Source organism: Leopardus geoffroyi, chromosome C3 (assembly GCF_018350155.1).
Source record: "Leopardus geoffroyi isolate Oge1 chromosome C3, O.geoffroyi_Oge1_pat1.0, whole genome shotgun sequence".
Lineage (NCBI taxonomy): Eukaryota > Metazoa > Chordata > Mammalia > Carnivora > Felidae > Leopardus > Leopardus geoffroyi.
The window spans coordinates 23808393-23831600 of NC_059338.1; the positions used below are offsets into that span (position 1 = coordinate 23808393).

At 34.9% G+C, this 23208-nt stretch overlaps 1 long non-coding RNA gene across 1 annotated transcript; it reads left to right on the forward strand.

Annotated features, from left to right (window-relative positions):
• Positions 1-9966: 9966 nt before the first annotated feature.
• Positions 9967-21990, forward strand: LOC123586770. The gene is made up of 3 exons (XR_006706941.1): positions 9967-10126; positions 10793-10850; positions 21860-21990. It is a non-coding gene; the product is annotated as an uncharacterized LOC123586770 (long non-coding RNA).
• Positions 21991-23208: the final 1218 nt, after the last annotated feature.

A 23208-nucleotide genomic window follows, 5' to 3' on the forward strand; every position in this document is an offset into this window, starting at 1 on the left:
GCTGTTGCGAGCATGCTACGAAGGCACACACATGAGTTGTATCCTTCCACAAATGTCAGCTTTATTCAGCCATGAAGCAAGGTTACCATAATCACAAGGCAGGTTCAGGATTTCAAACTGAATGCCATTTCATTATGCATCTAACTTGGCTTCATTCATGTCATACAAAGCAAAGAAAAACACAAAATTACACAACAAACAAGATACAATACAGAGTAAGAAATTAACGAACTAAACAAGAAGTTAGCCCATGAGTGCACAGATGAGATGAGGCCTCAGTCCAGTCCTGGTCAGCTCTTGATGAGTGTTGTTTATTATGTTCAAGCAGTGGAGAATCTCACTGCAGCAACCAGAGAGTAGTGGGGCAGAGAATTCAGTAGTAGTTGCCTTTTTGATGTGATCAGCAGCTGGAGAGGGTCAGCATCTGGAGAGTCTGACAGTTTGTTGCAAAAGTCCTCCCTTTTAAAAAAGAATGTTTACTTATCTTGAGAGAGAGAGAGAGAGAGAGAGACAGCACACTTGAGTTGGGGAGGGGCAGAGAGAGAGGAAGAGAGAGAATCCCAAGCAGGTTCCATGTTGTCAGCACAGAGCATGACGTAGAGCTTGAGCCCACGAACCGCGAGATCATGTCCTGAGTCTAAATCAAGAGTTGGACACTTAACCCACTGAGGCATCCAGGCATCCCAAAAGTCTTTCCTTTTTAAAGGATCTCCTGGTTACCAGTTCTGGATGTTGTCAGTTTGTGCTGGTTTTGGCAGTAGCCAGTCTAGCTGCAATGCCTTTAGCTTGTTTATGTCACTGCTTAACATGAGTGACTCCATCTTGCCCACTACAAGGGCCTGTACCAGGAAGGAGCTGTTGCCAGAGATGACTTTTTACATCAGAAAGACTTATCTGCATGACCTGGCAAACATTTGTTTACCAAATATTTACTCTTCCCATCTTCCTGTGAATTGCCTTCCTCTCCTTTGAAGACCTGTAAGCCTACACCCTTCTCCTTAGCTCAGGATGGCATATAAGCCTCTATCTCCTTTCTCTGCTGCCACCAACTACAGGACATTTATCCACCTCTATAATCCTTCTGAACAAGAGATTCTGTAATCAGTTGTTGCATCAATGCTTGTGAAACAACTGAGCGACTTTCTGTGGCCAGTTCCTGTTTAATTTATGCTTGTTACATGTGGGTAATAAAGTCCAAACATTAAAGCTGCTAAATACAGCATGATGAAACTAAAAGATCATTTTATGTACAAGGAAAAATGTTTCTTTGCACATGGTTTAAAGTGTTTGATTTTTCTCTGTATCAGGAGGAGTGGACCTTTTTTAATGCATCCCTAGGCTCTTCTAATACATATATTCCTGAGCAACTTTTGGATGAAATAGTCATTCTTCTGAATTGCATTTTTACTGTTTCAATTTTCTAAAACTTTGCTTCTTTAAGGTAAATGACCATCCAGCAGAACATTAATAACAAAGAATTTCACATGTCACTCTCTTCATTGACTTGCAAATGCAATCATTTATGCTCTTTTTTGGATGTAGAGCAATACAGTGCATTGTATTACAGACTGCAATTCTCATCAAGCAGGGTGTGAAGAGCTGGTTCTGTGTCTAATTCATATCTACTATTGAAGGCTCCTATTGAAAAATACCGTATTTCATATGCAAGGTTAAGCCTATCTTTCAACCAGAAAAAAATAAACTGTCTTTCTAGCTGAAGTGTAAGTAATAGAATTAAAGTCAATCGAAGAGTCAATATCGGAAAAAGAAAAAAATCTGAATCCAAGATTCAAAGTATGAAGAATCAAATGACCTAGCACAGAGATACACATGAATTTAAAACAATGGAGAAAGAAAATAGATTTATTTCTAGGTTTTAAAGAAAGACTTAAACATATTATGATTATATATATTCCTCAGGGGGCTACCTCCTCGACAGGATATGTTAAGCTGGGAATGCATCTGAGCCTGTGTGTCCTAATTTTGTGGCATATATTTCAACTTCTTTGACCATGCCATATCTTAAAAATGAAATAGATCTATTAATAAAAGATTGTGGTCAAAATTAAAGGAAACAACCAAAATGTTTTAAAAAAGAAACAAACTTGGAGAATTTGGCCAAAGCATTCCAATTGATGACATGGACCAACTAAAACCCTTTTCATTGCATAGCAGAGAATCGGAAAAAAAGAGGAGACAAAATGAGAGAGCATTATATGTCCAGGACGAGTGATTTTATTATTGCTTGCTGTCATGATTTTTTAAATAAAATACAGTGCTGCTCAGCTGTCAGTTAAGACCATGACTGTCACTAATGAAATATGCCCTGCTGGAGAAATATTTAAAACAATATCATCGCCAAGGTGTCCCAAATTGGGAACTTTTGAGAAAAAGAGAAAGCAATTGAATTGGAGAATTAAGACACAAAAACCAAAGTCGATGAATACAGATTTATCTGGGTGTTTTTCCTCCCCAGACATTGCAGTGACAAATTTCTTTGGTTTAAATTCAGTTTAAATGAGTTATGATAAAGGATTATTGAAAAAAGTTAGGATATTTATGCTTTCGTGTTAATTTGTTTCCTCAAGTGTTTACGGCCTCCAAAGTCTTCAAGTGATTTCTTAAATTTTAATTCATAAGCAGCTGAATTTAGGATTTGGTTGCAGTTTTTAGCTGAGTGATATTTGAGTTTCCAATTTCAAGTAGTCTTTAGAAAACCCACCTGAAGGAGACAGAAACAGTAGTCACATAATTACTGTATTTTTTACATAACAGCTCCATGGCTGGATTTCTGCCGTGAAAAAGTCCCATCTCATAATGTGTGCTGGTATTTATGTATCTTCTTTTATGGCTTGTTTTCTGAATCATTAAGTATTACAATTATGGTTTATTTAGGTGTAGCACTGTAGGAAATAATAACATCACTTTTTGTACTTAAAATATTAATTTTAATAAAAAAGTCTCAGCACAGTTGAAATTTCCAAAGGAGGCAGCCAGTGTTCCTGATGCTAAATTTGCCTTCCTGAAAGGTTAGGAACATTTAAAAGTGCCAGTAGTTGTTCAGGGCACAAAGATACCATAAATCTCTCCTAAAGTGTGGCTTAGTACTCTGAAAAAAAAGCATATATTCTCAAAGTCCAACACTTACTCTCCTGATGAAATTTATATTCTGGTGAGAGCAATACTAGTAAGCCTCTCAATTCTTTTCACTGTGCTAAGAGTGGAGAAAACGCCCACGAAAGAATAAACAAAACAGCCTTATGTTAAAGGTACAGATCAGTGAGGCTGAGATGATGCCTGTCATATCAGTAATCTGGCTCCCTGCCCAAACAGGGCCTCAGGGTAGCCGACTGAGAGATTGTTAGTTACATTCCAGGATCTATTTGTAGTGTTTGCACGTACTTGAAAGAGTGGGACCCTGGTGGAAATGGCTCACATTAGCCAAATTCACAGGAGACTGACATGCTGACCAAATGACAAACCATTAATGTGTAAAGAGAAATGTAAAATGACAAATCAGTAATGTGTAAAGAGAAATGTAATGCTCAAGGAGAATATAACATCCATTTCCCTTAATCAGGACAGATGCTCCCATGAGAAAAATCTTCCTGGAAAGCACAAAGAACTTACAGTTGAGTAAATGGTAGCAATTAACACTTGTGACCAGAGGTGTCTGTGTCGGCTGAATGGAGCTCTCCTAATGGACAAGACTGCAGACACAATTAAACACTTTTAGTCCTTGAGTTTTACCTTTCTAAAGATCCTCTGCTTACTATTCCCTTTCTGTTTACACAGTCTTCTTTTAGACAGGGCATATTATAATAAATTTAGAGAAGCCAAATTTGGTTATTTAAAATCTTGGGGCCACTGGGTGGCTCAATAGGTTAAGTATCTGACTCTGGATTTTGGCTCAGGTTATGATCTCATGGTTTGTGGGTTTGAGCCCTGCATCCTGTGCTGAAAGCATGGAGCCTGTTTGGGGTTCTTTCTCTTTCTGCAACTACCCCACTTGTGCTCTCTTTTTCTCTCAAAATAAATAAACATTAAAAAATATTTTTAAAAAATCTTACACAGAATCTCAATGTATTAAGTGGCTGACCCAAGCAGCACCAAAATGATTGCAATGGACTTAAGGTCCACTTTTTCTCCACGTCACAAGCTATCCTGCCCTATCTCCACCTCATTTAGCCTCTAGAGAACTCTGGACTTTTGTACAAATCAAGATTGGAAACTTCTGGATTGAAGAGAAGCAGTATCCTCTAGTGGTCACTGATAGAATCTTACTTGGCTAGAGTTTAAAGCCAGTGTTTCTTTGTTTATAAAATAAATTTGATTATGTTCCTATGCCATTTGGGTGAGCTTGTTTACACTTTAGTAAAAACAACTCTCAGATCTCAGTGATACGTCAGCAGAAAGCTTGTTTCCCACTCCTGTTCATGTTCTTCACAATTTCCCTGCATTATTTGTGTCCTTCCTCAGGACTCATCTGCTCTCTGGACGTCACTAGAAACGTTGAAGAGGGAAGGAGAGCATGTGGGCGGCCATGCAGGCTGTAGGAACTTACACCCAGAAGTACAATAGCTTAATTCTACTTGTGTGGTATTGGCCACAGACACAAGACCGAGGCTGATTTTACGTGGGCTGGCTAGTCCAATATTGCCTCGGGGAAGAGTACTCATTATTACACACTACCTAAAACTAACCTTGATCACAAATCTGAGAGTTAGTTGGTCAAGGAAACTACATTTGCCAAAACAGTTTTGGCAAAATGTGGCATTTACTGTGTTTATTCTTAACTCGATGTTGTGTGTAGAGGGAGGGGTATGTGGTCATTTGAGAACATTTCCAAGCAGTACAGTTTTATTTATCTTTTAGCGATGGTCCAACAAGATGGGAGCAGAATGGACACAGGCCCAGCAGTGTTAGAAGGAAGACAAGGCGGGGCGCCTGGGTGGCGCAGTCGGTTAAGCGTCCGACTTCAGCCAGGTCACGATCTCGCGGTCCGGGAGTTCGAGCCCCGCGTCAGGCTCTGGGCTGATGGCTCAGAGCCTGGAGCCTGTTTCCGATTCTGTGTCTCCCTCTCTCTCTGCCCCTCCCCCGTTCATGCTCTGTCTCTCTCTGTCCCAAAAATAAATAAACGTTGAAAAAAAAAAATTAAAAAAAAAAAAAAAAAAAAAGAGAAGGAAGACATGGCTGTGTGTCCTGAAGATGTCATTGTTCTATTTAGTTTCATTGCGTTTTCCTTAAATATTAATCATGTTTATTCTCTCACCAGTCTTGAGGAGTTTACTGCACAAGTTAACCAGAAGAGCTTCTTAGGGGTGATTGGAAACTTGCACCCAGCAGAAATCTGGGCAAGGTTTCAAAGATGGAGTCTAAACATCTGATGTTGGAAAGGGCGTACTTTGCTCTTTTATAACCAGTCATCATTGTACTAAGAATTGACTACTGGAAATAGAGACTACCTGGTGGACGTGCCAATGTTCATATATTCGTAAGACCTAATATTTGGGGGGAGGGGAGGGGAGGGAACCAACCACCAACAAATATGGAACTACGTATTTTCCTATATATTTAAGTAGCAATATATATATGATTAAAGCAATGTTTATATCTCTAGATATTACTTCAATGTTTTCAAAAAGTAGTTTTCACCTGGATTAGGATTTTCAAAAATATGACGCAAAGAGGCATTTCACTTATCCTTTTTACAAGCTGTACAACGCCAAGGGAGGATGGGGGCAAGAGAAACACGTGTCCCCAGATACCAGGGCCCTTGCCCTACTTCAAATACAAGAGCTACACGTGTTTTTATCTATATACATTTATTTAAAATTTCTAGGTTTTTATTTGAAAAATACATCATGGCTAGAGACAACAAATCAAAATTTTTTAAAAAATTTAAAAGTGAGTGAATACCATTAACCTGTCTGATGTGACAAACCCTAAGGGAAGTCTGATAGCATGATGATCAAGACTATAGACTCTGGGTGGTTCTATCTGTTAAGTGTCTGCCTTTTGATTTTGGCTCAGATCATGATTTCATAGTTCATGGGATGGAGTCCAACATTGGTCTCTGCACAGCCTGCTTGGGATTCTCTCTCTCCCTCTATCTCTCTGCCCCTCCCCTGCTTGTGCTCTCTCTCTTTCTCTCTCTCTCTCAAAATGAATAAAATTTAAAATATTTTCAAAAAATAAAAATAAATACAATAGTCTCTGAAGCTGAACTGCTTGGGTTTATATAAATAAGTCTGATATATGGTATTCAAGCCTTTTTGTTCAGTTAGCCACTGATTTATCCAGAGAAATAAAAACAAAACTCATTTTCAAGTTCATATATACCAAAATAAGGAACATACAAGAATGTTGTTTACTAAAATGTAAAGTAACTATTAGAGGAAAGTTTGAAAAAAACTAATCTGCAAATTAAGAGAAGGCTTCAAACTTAAACTAAAAAAAAAAATAGCAGGTTAGCATAAAATGTTAACTGACATTACCGAACAGAAGTAATTTTCATGTAGCAAAAAAGGAAGTGGAAAGAGTTTTAAGAAACTAATAATGTTTCATCTGCTCCTAATTCAGGACTCCAAAGATGTGTTTGGTTTGGGTGATTTTGCGTTTTTGTTTTTGTTTTGCACTATCGTAAAATTTGTGGCAAATACACTACTGAAGGTAAGTTATTTTTTAAGACTTCCGTTTTATATTGTGTCCAAATGATAGCTTCCTATTAAAGAAAAATAGTTTGGAATTGATTCTACTTCTTCAGAAATAAAGTCTCTAAAATTTATTTTTGCCCTGTAAATTCAAGATAAGTTCTAGTTTGAAATCTGAAGAAGATTTAATAGTAACTTCTACAACTTTCACAGTTTAAAACTTTATAAGATATGTTTTAAAATAAATGGCAGCATAGACTACAAATATTCAATATTTGAGAGGAAAGGCAACAACATGCTGGACTCAAGATGATACCCTTAGAGTTCTAGTTTCTGTTAAGTACATAGAGAGCTAAAAAGGGCATCACTCCTACTAATCACCAAGAAAAAAAAAAACCCACAATCTGTACAAGCCATACTTTTCTAGAGCCCACTCAAAAGCTAAGATCACTCAGCCCAATGAAGACACACTAAAAGAACCTTAGTGAACAACACACCTTATGGTGGAAGACTGAATGTTTTCCCCTGATACCAATAAGAAGTCAAGTATATTCACCCCTTCACCTTCATTCAGTATTCTTACTGAAGTCTTAACCAGTGTAATAAAGTGACAGTTAAAAGGATCTCTGAAAACTATTCAACACTATACATTCATTGTGGATTGGAATTCTAAGGGGAAAATGGAAAATAAACATTACATAGAGTTCTAAAGAATTCCAGAGTGGAAAGAATAGTTTCTGGACTTCCTACAGTGTAGCATAGAAACTATCCATCTCAAAAGAAACTTGAGTTCAATATGGCATGTAGGGAGTAAGGCCATGATGGATGACAACTATGTCTAGGCAGGTATATCTGTGGGCAGCCTCAGGTGACCAGAAAAAGCAATAAATGTTAGGGAATCAAGCAAGGTGAAGTACAGCATAGCTGAGACCAGTGAGTAGAGAGAGGCACATGTGGTTATCAATATTGCTGGACTCCTGAGTATTCCAATTCTCCCTTTAGATTTAGAGTAAGATCGTACTTCCTCACTACTTGTGCCCAGATGGGGCTATGGAACTACTTCTGGCCAATAAGTTGTGAGTGAAAATGATATGGTCCATGTGTAGAATGAGCACTTAATTGCCAGCGTGTGGCTCTCCAGAGTATTTTTTCCCCCTCTGCCATGGCTAACTGCAACACATCAGATAGTGACTTCTCTGTTATCCTGGGTACCAGAGAAAGGATAATGACAATGTTAGGCAGAATTTTAGGGTCACCCTTGATGTGTAAATAGTATAAGTATATATTACAAATATATTTAAGTAGTGCAAGGAAGAAATGAAACCACTGAGATTTTGAGATTGCATATTACTCCAAGTATTCTGTGTAATCTTGACCCAAATAGCAACAAAAGCACTAATTTCAGGACATCATGTATCCCTAAAATACCCAATTCATACCTGGAATGAAATAATAGAGAAATAATTCCCAAACTCTGAATCTATATGAGAGGAGACTAGATTGTTTGCCAGGGTATCACTAAAGTTGTTAGACTTCAGAAATCAAGTACAAGTTCATTTATTAATATATATGAATTGAAAATAATGAACATAATGAATTGAAAATACCAATTTTGTCATATCAGAAATGCTAATGGGTATGTATATGCTCTAAGGTCTTCCAAGAAACCAGTTTTGGATGATTCTGAGACTAAAATTAGTTAGTTGTGTAATTCTTATTAATCCATGATACTTACTCTTGTAACTCTCATACCATAGTATCTGAAATCATGTTTCCCAAAAGCTAACATTCTTGATAGCAACATTTAAAATGATACTTTATTCTTGGGGTGACTGGGTTGCCTAATTGGTTAAGTGTCCCACTTCAGCTCAGGTTATGATCTTGCAGTTCTCAAGTTTGAGCCCCACATTGGGTTCTCTGCTGACAGCTCAGAGCCTGGAGCCTGCCTCAGATTCCGTGTGTCCCTTTCTCTCTTCCCCTCCCCTGCTCACGCTATGTCACTCTCTCTCTCAAAGTAAACATTAAAAAAATTAAAAAAATAAAGTGATACTTTATTCTTCACATTTTTGTCTATCATATGGGTTTCTTTTTACCTTCAAAATAATCATTTATCATTAGTATAAAGATTCTAACATAATTTTAAAATGTCACTCGTAATCCAATATGAAGAATGTTTTTTCTCTAATAGAAGATTGGATATCCTTATTCAAAGCCCATAATCAGAAAGGTCAAGCAAAATTAGTAATTGTATTTGTATTTACAAGATGCTAAACAATTACTCACAAATAAGCTAATGTTAGCATTTTTGTACTATGCTAAGATTCATCCCTTTCTTAAATGTGTCATGTAGATTGTTGTTTGTCAGTTGATTATGGAATTAAACACTTGAATCCCTTCTTGTTCTTTATTGAAGGAAGAATTGGAAATGAGCTTTTAAGAAATCTAAATTTAGGGACACTAAGTTTTATCTATATCATTAGAATTCATTTTATTAGGTCATCATACCCTTCTGCACCAAAGTTTAGGTTTACAGGTTGAATAAGGCCAAATTAAAACTAACCTATTATCTTCAAAGTTGCTAAGAAACTAGCACATGTTCTTACCACAAAAAAAGACATGATCATTACATGACATGATAGAGGTGTTAGCCAATCATGCTATGCTGGTAATCACATAGCAATATATACATGTATTAAATCAACAAGTTTATACCTTAAATTTACACAATCCTATATGTCATTTATATCTCAATTAGCAAAACGCTCACACACACACACACACACAAACACACATAGTTCATCCACAATGCTGTGCACCTACAGCCTCTAAATAGTTCCAAAACATTATCATCATGCCAAAATAAATCCTCATACCCATTAAATAGTTGTTTTTTATTTATCCCTCCCCCTACTTCCTGACCCCACCGAACTGCTTTCTCTCTCTATGTATTTAAATATTCTGGATGTTTCAAATGAATGGAATCATGCAATATGTAACTTTTTGTGTCTTGTCTCTTTCACTTAGCACAATGTTAAACAGTACTTAATTTCTTCTCTGGCTGAACAATATTCCATTCTATGTCCATCCATTCATTAACATGTGCATTGTTTCCATGCTGACATTTTGGCTTGTGAATAGTGGTGCCGTGAGCATCAACGTACAAGCATTTCTTAGACGTACAAAGCATTTCAATGCTTTGGGCTGTATTGCCACAAGTAGATTTGCTGGAATCATATGGTAATTCTATATTTAGCTTTTTGAGGAATCACCAAACTATTTTTGATAGCAGCAGAACCATTTTATGTTTCCACTAGCAGTACACAAGTGTTCCTATTTTCCTGCATACTTGCCGACACCTGTTATTTTCCATTCTTTTGATTATAGCTATCTTAGTGAGTGTTTCACCTGAAAGTTTTACTTTACAATCTTTTATCTCGTATTCTATAAACGCCATCATTTCTTGAGAGCAAAAAGTAAGTATATGCAAAGTCATGTTTCCTGTGGTAGTTTCCTTCAAAGTATTTTCTTCTTAGGGCTGTTTAGAATCTTTAAAGTTATTGTTTCCACAGATACTTCTTACGATTTTTTTTAGTTACTCATTTATACTCAAGCACAGTATCTGAGGGGGGGCGGGGGAAATCCTGTTTTGTGTACTACTATTGTAATTATATTTTGAAATATAATTAATTCCAGAGTTAGCCAATGCAAATGATTTATTCAGAAAATTAATAGACTGAGGAAACTGGGGACAGAATATGTCCTATAGGCTGTCCTAAAGGGACAATTCATACATAAACAGTTTAGTCAATTCCAAGAATTATGTTCATATATCAATATAATGTTTTCTTCTGATCAGCCCCCTCAAAAGGTATGCCATGACATTAATATTAACTGCTGAATGTCCTATATGGCGTATGGGAGACTCACTATTGGGGGTAAACCTGGCCCCTAGAGCCTGCCTGGTTTCTGTATTTGCAGATGCTCTTGTACTCTTTGCGTAATTAGTTATGATTACTTGGGATCTGCAGCAGCAGAAGGCAAACCATGTACCTCTGCCCCTACTGTTAGCTCTATTCTTGGCATCTTTTTCTTTTTTTGAATTTAAATTCCTATAATGTTAACATACAGTGCTATATTAGTTTCAGGTGTACAATAGAGTGATCCAACAATTTCTTACAGTACTCAGTGCTCAACATGGTAAGTGTACTCTTAATCCCCTTCACCTGTTTCACTGAACCTCCTCTACCTGCCACTTCCCCTCGGGTAACCATCAATTTGTTTTCTATAGTCAAGACCCTGTTTTTTGGTTTATCATTTTTTTCTTTATTTTGTTTCTTAAATTCCACATATGAGTGAAATAATATGGTATTTGTCTTTCTCTAACTTATTTCACTTGGCATTATACCCTGTAGATTGATCCATGTTACAAATGTTACAAATGGCAAGATTTCACTCTTTTTGATGACTGAGTAATAATCCATTATATAGATAGATAGATAGATAGATAGAGATATACATATATATATATATACATATATATATATATATACATATACATATATATACACATACACACCACTCTTCTTCATTTATTCATCATCTATCAATGGACACTTGGATTGCTTCTATTATTTGGCTATTGTAGATAATGCTGCAATAAACATGTTTTCATAACCTTTGGGTAAATACTCAGTAGTGGAATTACTGGATCACATGGTAATTCCAATCTTAATTTTTTGAGGAACCTCCATACTGTTTTCCACAGTGGCTGCACCAGTTTGTGTTCCCAGTAACGGTGCACCAGTGTTTCTTTTTCTCCACATACTCACTCACATTTGTTGTTTCTTGTGTTTCTGATTTTAGCCTCTCTGTCTTAAAAAAAAACAATGTTTACTTATTTTTTGAGAGAAATAGAGAGAGAGCACAAGCAGGGAAGGGGCAGAGAGAGAGGGACACACAGAATCCAAAGCAGGTTCCAGGCTCTGAGCTGTCAGCACAGAGCCCGATGCGGGGCTCGAACTCACAAACCATAAATCATGACCTGAGCCAAAGTCAGATGCTGAACTGATTGAGGCACCAACGTGCCCCTGATTTTAGCCTTTTTGATAGATGTGAGGCGATATTTCATTGTGGTTTTGATTTGCATTTTACTGATGATGAGTGATGTTGAGCATCTTGTCATATGTCTGGTGACAATCTATCTTCTTTGGAGAAATGTCTGTTCATGCCTTCTGCCCATGTTTTAATTGGATTATTTGGTTTTGGGGTGTTGGGTTGTATAAGTTCTTTATATATTTTGGGTACTAACCCTTTATCATATTTGTTTTAATGGCTTTATAGCATATGTATGAGAATTGAGGGAGGATAATGTATGTGCAATATTTAGGATAGTGCCTGGCACATTGTACATTCTAAATATCAGTAATAATACTAATGCTCTAATCACTACAGTGCGATAAAATAAATAGCGTATGGTTAATAGTATCTATATTCCAAATTTAAATGTAGCACATTGATTATCACAATATAGGGTTTTAAAAATTAATACAGTACAAAATAACATACACAAATATGTGTGTGTGTGTGTGTGTGTGTGTGTGTGTGTGTGTGTGTTTATGTTTATGGCTGCCATGATAGGGATAAAAGTGTGGAGCATTAAGTGGCCTTTAGTTTCCAGATTCTCCTGTTGATTCACAACTTGTTATTTTCCTAATCTTATCTAGATGGCTTAGAACTGAGAAAGTTTTTTAAAGCGGACAGGTAAGAGGACTGTGAGCAGTAGCAGTTTTAGAGTTTTACACAATGTACTTCATCGATCTGTTGGGGACAGTTGCAGCAGGAAGGTGATGAGAGTAGTTAGAATCCACGTAAGAAGGCTGTGTGTATGTTAGGGACAAGAGCACTAGATTGGCAATCAGGAGGCTCTGGAATGAATCCCAAATGTGCCACTTTATAAATCGCAAATTTTAGCAATTATAAGCATTTTAAGCTCTAACTTTCTCATTTTGACTTACGGGAAAAAATGCTCACTTTACAATATCGTTAAACAAAAAACAAATTTAAAATATGAGACATTTATAAGGACACACATGTTTTTCGGTAGTCAACAAATGTTGGGTCCATTTTTTAATATCAAAATAGGTAAACAAGCACCTGGCCTTAGTAGTTAGGTATCCTGTTTTACTTCAATGTTATAAATAACACCTATAATAAATCACACTTGTTTAAAGACCAATGTCAGTTACTTACACTAACGTAAAATACCTACCCCTTAAAAAAACATTGAATTTTCCCCCCACTTTCTGTAATACTAACCAGCAGTTTAGATGGAGGTTTTTGATTATTGATTTAATCTTCTCATTCATTATTGAGATGTATTTCTTCATGATTCAGTCTTGGTAGGTTTTAAAAGAATAAGATACTTAGGAATAAACTTAACTAAAGATATTTGTACACCAAACACTTCAAAATAAGTATTAAAAAACAAATACACAAATATATTCAAATATACCCCATGTTCATGGATTGGGATACTTACTATTGTTAAAATGCCCATACTGTTCAAATGAAATTACAGATTCAATGCTCTATCCATCAAAATCCCAATGGCTTATTTTTTACTCTTGAATAATATAGAAAAAACTCCTAAAATTTATATGGAATCCCAAAAGACTCGGAATAGCCAAAGCAATCTTAAGAAAGAAGAACAAAACTACAGGCGTTCGATTTCCTGATTTCAGAACATATCACAACACTGCAATAATTTAAAAATATATGATCAATTCATCTTTGATAAGCATGTCAAGAACACATAGTGGGGAAAGGACAATTTCTTCAACAAATGGTGAAGGATTCAAGGATGGAAAAGAATGAAGTTGGACCCTTGACTTACATTATACACAAAAATCTGCTCAAAAAAGATTTAAATGTAAGACTTGAAGCTCCAAAACTTCTAGAAGAAATCACCAGGAAAGTTTCTTGACACTGGCCTTGGCAGTGATTTCTTGGATATGACATCAGAAGCACAGGCAGTAATAGTAAAAATAGATAAGTGAGACTACTTCAAACTAAAAACTTTTGCACGATAAATGGAACAAGCAACAGAATGAAAAGGCAACCCACACAACGGGAGAAAATGTTTGCAAACCATTTATCTGATAAGGGCTTAATACTTATAATATATAGAAGCACCTACAATGCAATAACAAAAAAAGAAAATCCAAAATCCTAATTATAAAATGGGCCACAGACATGATAGATATTTCTAAAAAAAAAGACACACAAATGGCTGACAAGCGTATGAAAAGACACTCAACCTCACTCAGGGAAATGCAAATCAAAGCTACAATGAAATAGCATCACACACCTATTAGATAGCTATTATCAAAAAATGAAAGATAATAAATATTAGTTAAGTTGTTCAGAAATTTGAATACTTGTACGTCATTGGTGAGAAAGTAACATGGGGCAGCCATTATGGAAAATAGTGTGGAGTTTCCTCAGAAAATTAAAGATAGAACTGCCATATGATCCAACAATCCCACTCCTAGGTATTTATCCAAAAGAATTGAAATCAGGATCTCAATGTGGTAGCTGCACTTCCTTATTCACTGCAGCATTGTTCACAACAACCAAGATGTGGAAACAACACAGACGAGCGGATTAAAAAAAATGTGATATATACATACAGTGCAATATTATTTATTCTTAAAAATAGGAAAATTCTTTCATTTCAGAAACATGGATGAATTTGGAGGACATTATGCTAAGTGAAATAAGCCTGTATTAGGACAAATACTGCATGATTTCACTTTTATGAGCTACCTAATATGGCCACATTCATAGAATTAGAGAATAGAACGGTGGTTGCCAGTGATTGGGACAAGGGGAAATGGAGAGTTGTGTTCATGGGTATAAAGTTTCAGTTATGCAGTTTAAATAAGTTCTAGAGATCTGCTATACATGTGCCTGTAGCTAACAACATGGTATTGTGTGCTAAAAATGTAAGAGGTTAGATCTCATGTTAAATGCTCTGTATCTCAAACACATACACATAAGGGACATAAGGAAACATATAGAGATAAATAAATAGAGGTGAAAGCTATATTATCTTGATTATGATGATGATTTCATGGATATACACATATGTCCAAATTCATCAAACTATATTCATTAACCATGTGCAGTGTTTTGTTTTGTTTTGTTTTGTTTTGTTTTGTTTGTATATCAATTATACCTCAATAAAAGCATTTTAAAAATCTGAACAAATGAAACTTTGGTGACAAGATAAAATCACAAGTTTAAAATCTTCCGATTTTGTAAATAGCACAAGGAAAACAAGGTAAGACCAATTTACTGGCAGTGAAACAGACACACTCTTGGCTATTATACTTTAAGAAAAAGAATGTGAAATTTAACATACAGGAGTGGTTACAGTTTTAGGTTTGTAACATTGCTCTTACTTTTTATACTTCAGGTTGCAAGCTAACTTGTGTAGAAAAAAATCATATAAAGTCATGATTATTTTAAGAACAGTGTTATCATTACTATCATTTGTGTTTTTAACCTCAAATAGCATTAGAGATCTATAAATCTTGAAGCCAAACTTCACTCAAAAGCGTTTCTAGGGGCGCCTGTGTGGCGCAGTCGGTTAAGCGTCCAACTTCAGCCAGGTCACGATCTCGCGGTCTGTGAGTTCGAGCCCCGCGTCGGGCTCTGGGCTGATGGCTCAGAGCCTGGAGCCTGTTTCCGATTCTGTGTCTCCCTCTCTCTCTGCCCCTCCCCCGTTCATGCTCTGTCTCTCTCTGTCCCAAAAATAAATAAACGTTGAAAAAAAAAAATTAAAAAAAAAGCGTTTCTAAACAAAAGTTGAGGTCTAGGCAGTTTTTTGTTTGTTTTTTCTCTGTGTTTTTTTCTTTTTTTTTTAACGACTTTAACAACTACTTAAAAGGAAATTTTGACCACTAATCCAGTTTTTAAGGTTCTATTTCAGTTCCACAGATGGCCTTATCAACTACCAGAATATACTGAATCCAATTATACAGTATTTGTTAATGTTAAAGGAATGTGATCTTTTTACCAAACCAATAGATTGCAATACCTTGATACCTGTTCCTTTGGTCAAAAAATACCTATATTAAGAAACTGCCAATGTATAATAGAAATTAATACAATATCTATTAGTTCCATTTATTATTTAAAGCATGCCTGTTTCTCATTATTTTGATGTTATTTCGTGGGCTTCGGTGACACAAGATGTAGCGAAGCATGCAATGGATTAACAACATAAAAGCACATGAGAATAAATGTTCAGCAGTTTCGATTTTGATTCCAGGCCTAAATTTTAGTAAGGGCACATTATTGAAATAGCCAGTAGCTAGATTAATTATTTAGAATAACAGAATTCCAAATTGTCCCCAAAATAAATCAACCCACCTATGCAAATATAAATCCCTTGAGATAATCCTTCTATGTGCTGTTTCTTTGTGTCCCTTTCCTATGGTTACTTGTAATCTACTTGGGAAGATAAATTTATAGTATAAAACACTCTGAAGCAGACACAAAGTACTCCAAAGAATATACGAAGTGTTCCAAGTGTTGGTTAATAGTAAAGAAATAGTAGCCTTTATTATTATAGAGACAAATACTGAAGCTGAATAACATCTGAGGTTTTAATTTTAATCACAATCATTTACTTCTATTATAGATTTTTCTATCGAAAACCACTAAACTTGTTATTTTGGCAATTAAATTGCCCTAATGTTGTTCAGTTCTCAGAACGTCTGAAATCTCACACTTTAACAAGTATTGAGGTGATCTTGAGCGCATGGTGCATTACTTGGTCTCTTGATTTTAGCAGAGAGAACCAGAAGACGCAATTGCTGATTAAAGGCTCAGTACTGTTTCAGGTACAAAATTACATGTCCGAATTGATGGTGTTTAGGTCGTTATTTTGTTTTAGAATCACACACAACAGCATAAAACTATATTTTGTCCCCGACAAAATGTTACCCCCACACGCAAATACACATGCTGTACACATCCCACAAAACATCCAACCTATCACTGGGGAAATGATTTTTTCATGCCAAGAGAAAATAATAAATCAAAATCTTCAGGTTTATCTGGATTGCCATTTTATCAAAAGTAAACTGTAATTCAGATTATGATAGGGAAAAGTTAGGATAAAATAAGCAGAGAGGGAAAGGTTAGAACTTGAGATGCCTGCATAGGAAAAAACACATATTTTGGAACAATGCTGGGAGCATCTGACCACAGCAAACCCCCTTGGGAGTAAGGTTCCCTTAAAGATGTAACAGACACCACCAATCCCCCTCAGGTTCCCCTCAGGAATTTGACAATCAAAATACCTAACTAAAATAAGTAAACCATAAAACTTATGTTATATGAGGGACAATATGACCATAGTCTGACTTCTCACACAATGAAGTCAAGTCAATCAGGAATATGCAAGCCAGCACCTAGAGTTATCAAGCTAATAAGGGTAGGACCCGAGAAAGAACAAAGCAGAAGGGGGGAGGGGGCTGACCAGAACCTTCTAAAACAAAGACCCTTGCCTCTGGTCAGGAGTATTCGCCTTGAAATGCCTTCTCTCTGCAAAGAGAGCTTTCATACTAATCTTACTGTCTAATCTTATACTCTAATAAACTTTTGCTTGCTGCTCATTTTATTCTATATCCATCTCTTCATTCTTTGAAGCAATGAGACAACGAACCCCTAGTGTTGAACTAAAGAATCCTACAATAAGATCACCTGTAGCTGAGGTCTTCTAGTGCATATAGACATATACAACTATACTGTACTATTAGTATATTACTATTACTATATACACTATACATAAACATATGTAACTATACTATACTATTAGTATATACTGTTAGTATATTACTATTACTATATACTATTACTATATATACTACACATAAACATATATAAATATACTGTACTATTACTATATATATATCCTTATATATTACTGAAATGTGGAGAGTGATTGTACTTAAAGGAACTATAGAGACTGCTTTGTACTTAATAATCAAAGTGTTCAAAAGTTGTTTACTTTAAAAAGCATGACAAAATATTCTGAAATTAGTGTTCAAACTCAGAAGAATAAAATGGTAAATTTTTTAAAATCTGTAAAATATGACCTGTTAACATTCTAGTTTTAATTTGACTACAGAATGATAAGGATTTTTTGGTAGGATGATAGCTCATGTGTCTAAATGGTCAGGACACAGAAGAAACATAACTTCTAACAAATAAGCAAATAAGTACTAAATTCCAAATAGAAAAAATCTTAAGTACTGGAGGTGTAAATTTTAATAGATTAATTATCTAGTCTCTCATATAGATTTGTGTTAATTTAAAAATGTGAGGCTCAGGGCGCCTCGGTGGCTCAAGTCAGTTAAGCATCTGACTCATCATGATCTCACGGTTTGGGATTCTCTTGGAATGTTCTCTCTCTCTCTCTCAAAATAAATAAATAAACTTTAAAAAAAGTGTGACTCAATAAAGTTATGATTTACATATCTTCTGCATTATCAATTTAATTTTTCTTTTATCACACCTGATTATAAAGGAAAAATTAGATTTCAAATAATCAAATATATAATTTGCCTATAATTTTGCAGAATATAAAATTGTTTTATTGTGCTGCATTTTTATATAAGCACTGTTAGGTTTGTCATTTTGTTTCATTGGCTTTATTTCATAATTTTTGTCAACACATAATCATGTTTTCATAAAGGACAATTTAAATACAAGACTTTTTTGTTTTAAATTCTAAATATCCTAATATATTCAAGTGATTATTTCTTGGGAATCTATATTTGCACAGGAATTACAGGAGAGAGAATTGCCCTGTTATCTTCTTCCTTTTATAATTATTATAAATTCTAAATTTTTGCCACTCTGGATAAGGAATAAAGACAGCAATTGTTTAGGCCAACTAAAAAGCATATAATATTTAGATGGGAAATTAAAAGCCTATATTATGTATCTAAACCAAGTATACCTCAAAAATGAATTATAATGTAAACATGACAGAATAGAAACTGAAGTAAAATAATTGATATTAAAAGACGTTTTCTATAGTTACTTGAAATATATTATCATTTTCAAATTTTGAAAATTGTCACCAAAAAATTAGAGATTGCTAAAGTTTTTGAAAATATTATTGGGGCATATATCCCCCTGCAAAAATACCTACTGTTTCTTAGATTGCTTATGCATTAAAAATTTAGGATGTCAATGTCAATAAGAAAAAGAACAACAACAACCCATTATAAGCAATGAAGTTGCTTACAGAAAGATGGGTGACAAGAATTTATAGCTAATTTTCTACAAAGCATAAAATAAGTATTTGGATAAATGGGTTGGGACAGAGGAATTTAAAGCAAGCAAAAACATTCTTAGTATTTAATAATTATATGTAATCTTTTTCACATGTCTATAATTTAAGTAATTTATAAAGGATAATAATAAAACAAATACACATAAATTCACCCACAGTTTAAGTAGTAGATCATGATTGATTTACCTATGTGCTTCTTCCCGACCCATCTTCCTGAAACACCTCGAAACTGCCACATACCTGGGGTGACTGGGTAGCTCAGTCAGTTAAGCATCTGATCTTGATTTCGGCTTAGGTCATGATCTCATGGTTCATGAGTTCGAGCCCCACATCAGGCTCTGCACTGGCAGCAAGGAGCCTACTTAGGATTCTCTCTCTCCTTCTCTCTGTCCCACTACCTCACTCTCTCTCTCTTTCAAAATTAAAAAACTTAAAGAAAAAAAAAAACTTAAAAAAAAAAAAGAAAAAACTGTCACATACCTGAACAGTAATGTGTTTATCAGCTTTATGTTTTGTTGGGCTAGTTCCATACACATGCACACACATCTGAATAATATTAATTTAGTCCTGATTGTTTTTGAGCTCTGAAGGGATATCCTAAAATGTAATCATCTTTATATGAATGTTTTCTCTCTTGCATTACCTTTCTCAGCTCTGTCCCATGTTGTCACTTATGATGCAGTTCAATACAGTTTCACTCTTGCAGAATATCCTGCTGTGTGACTCTTCTAAAATTAATTAATTAACAAAATCACTGGCTTTTATGAAAATAGCTGCTATAAGCTCTCTTGCATATGTTGTCTGCTAAATACAGGCAAGAGTTTCTTTCAGAACACATTTAGGTGAGGAACTGCTAACTCATGGTGTATCTGAAGCTTTAAATATAATTGCAAATTGTTTTTGCAAGACAGTCATCTGATTTATATTCCACAAGCCTTGTGTGTACTTATGTAACTCCACAACCTCCCGAAACTTGGTATGGTCTAAATCAGTGCAAAATGCTACCACACACTGGTGTTAATTTACAGATCCTTGGTTATTCATCCTCAGTTTAACTGGGAAAATAGTCAACACCGTTAACTAATTGGATCCAGTTAACATTTTAAATTATCTTTAAAAAAATTTTTAAAGATTTTACAAGTATTTTTCCAACAGTAACAAGCAACTGTATTAGAATTTTTAATAGAAATTTAAACAAAGCACAACCAAATTTTTGATCCATGTTTTACTGGTTTTGAAGGCCAACTTCGTATGGCTGCAAATAATTGCTATGAATGATTAGTCCAATATATATTTTTTAAATTTCTACATCATCTATCTCCTTTCAATAACCTTTTTGTACACTCCTGCCTGCAACATTTGTCTACTTACAAACTGCACCAAATCAATTTTGGTACATAGACATCATAGAAAGTGAAAGTATTTTACATCTTTAGCAAAATGGAATGATCTAAGTTCTTGTCCCAAAAGTTAACCGATATAGTCCTTGCTGTTCAATGACTGACTGTGTGAGATGCCTTCTTTCCCTTTGTTTTTATAAATAGTTGTTTACTGATTAATGCTTGTTTATTTGAATAAAATCCACTTAGGTTATTATTAACTGAAGACTCAGATTTTGTTTACAAAGTCAAGTTCACCATCATCATTAGCATCTAGTTTGCTACTATTCGTCTCTTTCCATTCATTTTCTGATTCATTTCATAATTTTTAAAAATTCTTCCTCCATTAATTTTCTTCTTATTGTCCATATGGGATGAAAACAAAAAATACATAAATAAAAATTCTCAAGAGTGTCCAATGAAAGCTAAAATAAAATAAATAAAAAAGACTACAAACATAAACTCTCAATTTTTCTGTCAAGATGGTGCAATAATGTGAACAACACAATAAGAAAACTAAAAGTTGATATAATAGCAATAATTAGTTTCACTTCTATACTATCTGTTTCTGTGTTTCCATCTTTCTTCCATTTGCTGTTTATAAAGTCGCTTATTGTGTAAGTTGGGAATAATGATGATTAATGAAATTCCTAGGTCAATGAAAGAGCTAAATGTTTCAAGATACAGAAAAAATAAGATCTGAATCTACAGATCAATTTCAGGAAGACTAGTATCATTTTTATAAATGAGTTTTCCTGACTATAGTTTGTCTCTGATTTGTTGTTTTCTTAATGCTGTTCAGTGAAGTTTTATAAACTTCTCTGTAAAAGTCTCGCGTATCTATTGTTACATTCATCCTTAGGCAAGTTATTTTACTGTATTTGCATTGTAATTGTATCAGCAATAAGTGATGTCTCTTTAAAAAGTCATGTTTTTAAGTATTTGTGGTCACAGTATAAACATTTCATTTTTATATATTGCTCTTAACAGAAATATACCTAACTAAACCCTTTTACTTTTTCTAAACATCCTCATGTGTTTTCTGTTGGTTTTTGTATCTCCTATATGTATGTTTTGGTTTTTATATTTTCAATCGTTATATTTCCCGTACAATATTATATGGTACATATGGGTATGTAAAGGAAAGCTACTAATGATTCAATATTACAAGCAGAACATTGATTGGAGGATTATAGTAGATAAGAAAATTCCCTACTCTCCCTAGTTGTTAAATAGCTTCTATCATTACAAGGTGTGCTTTTTCTTAAATTGCTCTCTCCACATCACTTGAGTTGATCATATTGTTTTTACCTCTAGTTATATATATACATGTATATATATATATATATATATATATATATATATGCTAATTGTTAACTGACTTGCATTCCTGTCATAAACATAATGTCGCTGTGATATATTACTTTTTTTTTTTCTTGGCTCTACTTTTCCAGAAGGCAAAAATTACAGGATCACTCTAAAGCTTTCCCATTCTTCTTCTGCATTTGAGTCCCTGCCAAGATGTAAGTGATGGTAGCTGACTTCCTTGCTACAGCAAGCTCTGAATAAATAACCTTTGCTTGTTCTCATTTAGTTGGTCTCCATTTATTTCTACAAACTACGTATTTCCCTTTCAAAATCACTTGCATTGAACCTCACATTTTGATAAGAAGTGTTTTCATTAAAATTCAGCTCTAACTTTATTATTTGTGTTATGATTTCTTCTTTGATACTGGAGTTATTTATATGTGTTTATCTTAAATTCCCAAATTTACGGGTGTTTTTAATCCCTTTGGTTTTGATATCTATTGCTATTTAAGGCTTCTTACAAGTATCTGGAGAAATATAATTAAAAGCAAAATTTCCTCCCATCCCAGGAAATCTTTTTACTAAGATGGAAGAGAAAAAAATGTCAGTGTAATTATTGAATCATCATTAAAGCAATCATGATGTTCATCATAGAAGTTCATTAACAGACTGCAAAAACAGGGGTGCTTGGGTGGCTCAGTCAGTTAAGCATCCGACTTTGGCTCAGTTCATGATCTCACAGTTCATGGGTTTGAGTCCTATGTTGGGCTCTGTGCTGACAGCTCAGAGCCTGGAATCTGCTTTGGATTCTGTGTCTCCCTCCTCTCTCTCTCCTTCCCTCCCCTATTTGCACTCTGTCTCTCTCTCTCTCTCTCAAAAGTAAATTAACACTAAAAATTAAAAAAAAAAAATGAGAGAGATTACAAAGACAGAAAGCAAGGTGACTTCTTTATGCCAAGCAGACACAACTTATTACATATGGGTTCTCAAAATAAATAACTTACTAGTCCTCAAGTAGGAGGATTTTCTTTTGTCACCGTGTGTCACCGTTTGTCACCGTGTGATTCATCCTGGTTTACCTGGTAACTAAGAAGACCACCTGTGTTCGCTAATTGACTTTATCCAGAGGAAGAATAAACCTCTCATATCTCTATGACAGGAGGTGGTTTGGAATGAGGTCTAAGTTTGACTCCTACCTTCCCACAGACACTGGGAGGTAGATCCACTTTCTTCCCTGATAATTAACATCTCAAACAGATAGTTCCTGGGTCCTTGAGAAATGCTGAAAAGAGGTTTATTTAACTTTTCAAAAGACTTTATTTACACAACTATAATTTTTTAAAAAAATAAATATTCTAAGAGAAAGGAAGGGGAAGTCTCCTCCCTTATTTTCAACAGAAGGAATAAGTCTCTTGTTTTTACCTGTATTTGCCCTTACATCATCAATGATTGACAGAAATTAATAGGAACCTCTTACCCTATTGTAATTTTCCAT